This window comes from Sinocyclocheilus anshuiensis, unplaced genomic scaffold, assembly GCF_001515605.1.
Source record: "Sinocyclocheilus anshuiensis isolate Anshui unplaced genomic scaffold, SAMN03320099.WGS_v1.1 scaffold614, whole genome shotgun sequence".
Taxonomy (NCBI): domain Eukaryota; kingdom Metazoa; phylum Chordata; class Actinopteri; order Cypriniformes; family Cyprinidae; genus Sinocyclocheilus; species Sinocyclocheilus anshuiensis.
This window is the reverse complement of record NW_015542367.1, coordinates 445,648-448,926: the sequence shown is the minus strand read 5'-3', so window position 1 is coordinate 448,926 and position 3,279 is coordinate 445,648.

The following is a 3,279-nucleotide window of genomic DNA, read 5'->3' as shown; positions in this document are numbered from 1 at the left end:
TGTCGTTATAGAAGCAGAAACGGATGAACCCACGAGGACGTGCAATAAGTCACCGGCTTACATGAAAAACTCCTTTTGAATTATTTAACCACGGCTCATTATTGCAAAGTCTACAAATCTTAGAGGTGCAGCTCTAAAAACGATGACAGTAGCCATTATCCTATTTACACAGCTGCAGGGAGCCATACGTTATAACTGTGACACGAACGCATTCGTTTTACTCTTTCATCGGGTTATCAAACCATCAGACCTCTTTGTGCCCTGGATTTGTGGTGCCGGACGGAGAAGAATCATCACCGAATTCACATTGTGCTTCATCATTTCCTCAAGCAGAAACCGCCTCCACATGAGTGAGATTTGCTCTTATTTTCCCAGGGAATATCCCACACAGCTTGGGAAAACCGAGCAAGCGATGCAGTTCAGGTGGGAAGGAAGGGAGATCCGTCTTGGGATCACCGAATTCACATTGTGCTTCATCATTTCCTCAAGCAGAAACCGCCTCCACATGAGTGAGATTTGCTCTTATTTTCCCAGGGAATATCCCACACAGCTTGGGAAAACCTAGCAAGCGATGCAGTTCAGGTGGGAAGGAAGGGAGATCCATCTTGGGAAGGCCTTGGCAGATCCTCCCGATCGGATGGAGCGTATTCGGTTCACGTGTGGCGACTGAATGCCTTCCAATGTTTGCCGACACTGATGGATGAGAATGCAACGACGTGCCGACGGACAGACCACATCTCTGAGAAAAAACTGTGAATATGGCAATTAATCTTGAAGCTGGAAGGCTTGGAAGCAGTTGGAGCTGCACAGTGTTGGGCGTCTGAAATGCACAAATGTTTGGTTTCGGTTTACACTTGGAGTTTTTTTTGCATTTCTGCTCACTGCCGTTTCATCTGTGAGAGCAGTTTTCTGTTTTATTTAAGAGCTTATAAGATTACAGTTCTGCTCGGTTTCTGCTTTTTCTCAAGGACTTCGCGACGGGCAACAGTGATGATGGCTTTATGGCCGAATTTAGTGAGGTTTATGCATGAAGCATGACAGGTTGTAAGATACTGTACATTCTGTGAAAACAAGATTTAATATCTTGTGCAGTTTGCTTCTGAGGTGAATGTAGGCCTATCATTTTTTTTTGGTAATGGTAAACAAAGCCAAAATACAGGATTTTGAACTGAATGTTTTGAATTGTATTGGTATTTTAGTTGTATTTGGTTAGTGTAACTACATTTAAAGAGCCTCCAAAAAAGAATCAGCATCAATTTTGTTTTACAAAAATACAGTCAAACTGCAAAATAATATTAGAATTTAAAATAACTGTTTTCTATGGGAATATCTGCTAAAATATAATTTATTTCTGTGATGTGCAGCTGAATGTTCAGCATCATTACTCCAGTCTTCAGTGTCACATGATCTTCAGAAATCATTCTAATATGCTGATTTGCTGCTCAACAAACATTTATGATTATCACTGTTAAAAAAAGGAGTGCTGTCTCAGATTTAGGTGGAAACGGTGCTACATTTTATTTTTCAGGATTCACAGATGAACAGAAAGTTCAAAAGAACAGCATTTATCTGAAATAGAAATATTTTTTCTAACATTTTAAATGTCTTTACTGTCACTTTTGATCAACTGAATGCATCCTTGCTGAATAAAAGTATTAATTTCTTAATTTCTTCTCCAAACCGTGACCCTGAAAACAACATGTGACCTATGACCTTTAGACAGTAGGGTATATTTAGCCATGAAGGGTCAAGTTCTTATCTTCTGAAACAAAACCTAATTTTTAACTTACAGAAAAATCTGAATCCGCGTCTTCATGAGCTCACGACAGTTTGACGGCACGTCCAGTTGATTTACACTGATTATCACCGTTAATATGCTGCGCACAATCAGCAGAGCAAAGCTGTAATATATGTGTGTGTAGAGGAGCTGGCAGACTCATGAATCACGGCTGTTGATTTGGGTGTAATGACGCCGCAGCAGAGATGAGTCTGACAGAGATGGAGACGCAGAGACCTTATTTACACCAACTGCACGAATCATTAAATGTTCACCGTTTCGTTTCTGAGCTATTGTATGAATCATTCGTTTGACTCAGCTGGAATTCTGAACTCTGATCAGTGATTTCAGTGAAGAAAAAACATGATGATTCATGTGAACTGAGCAGCGCTTGTCATTGCCATCGCTTCAGTTTATTTCTGTTGCTACCAATGCTGGGCAAATTAGATTAATTTCTGTTTGGAACTAATTATGAACATTACAGATGGCCTGTAATGGTTTTTCCAGAATCTGCTGTATGCGTTTGCCAGTGAACAGTTTAATGTGCTATTGTTTTCTTTGGGCTGCAATTTGTAAAAATCGACGCGTTTCAGAAAGGCGGGGCATAGAGGAGAAACAATAATGTACAGTATGTGGAAAATAATGCGTCTTTTGAACCTTAAACCGCATAAACACATTTAATTACACCAAATACACACCTTTAATAGAGCATCAGAGTTATTTTTTCTTTAATAATGCTTTCAAAACTTTAGTACAAAAATGAAGAAACAAAAAAGGAACTTTTTATGTAATATTTTTATTTATGTGACATTCATGTAATATTTTTTAAATGTTACATGTTTCAGAACATTCAAAAGTATCTTGTTTTCAAAATGATAAAATGGAATGTTTCCTTAATGTTCACATAACTGAAAAAAATAAAATAAAATTTTAAAACTGGAAGGTTCTCTCATGCTTATGAGCAAACATTCTTCCAGTAATGTTAATAGAAAGTTCATTCAGAGTTTTCTAGTCTTTGTCTTTTGATGTTCAAGACATTAGCACAAAAACAACGGGGCAAAAAACTTATTTCTGAAATATTTTAGTTGGACGTTTTTTTTTTTTTTTTTTTGAATGTTACTTGTTTCAGAACAGTCAGAAAACATTCAAAACTAACATTCATATAATGTTTACAAAATCCTAACAAAAAAAAAATACAAATTTTAAAACACTGAAAAAAAAACGGATAGTTTTATCAAAGCTATAATGAAACGTTCTTCCAGTAATATGTTTCAGAACATTCAAAAGTATCTTGTTTTCAAAATGATAAAATGGAATGTTTCCTTAATGTTCACATAACTGAAAAAAATAAAATAAAATTTTAAAACTGGAAGGTTCTCTCATGCTTATGAGCAAACATTCTTCCAGTAATGTTAATAGAAAGTTCATTCAGAGTTTTCTAGTCTTTGTCTTTTGATGTTCAAGACATTAGCACAAAAACAACGGGGCAAAAAACTTATTTC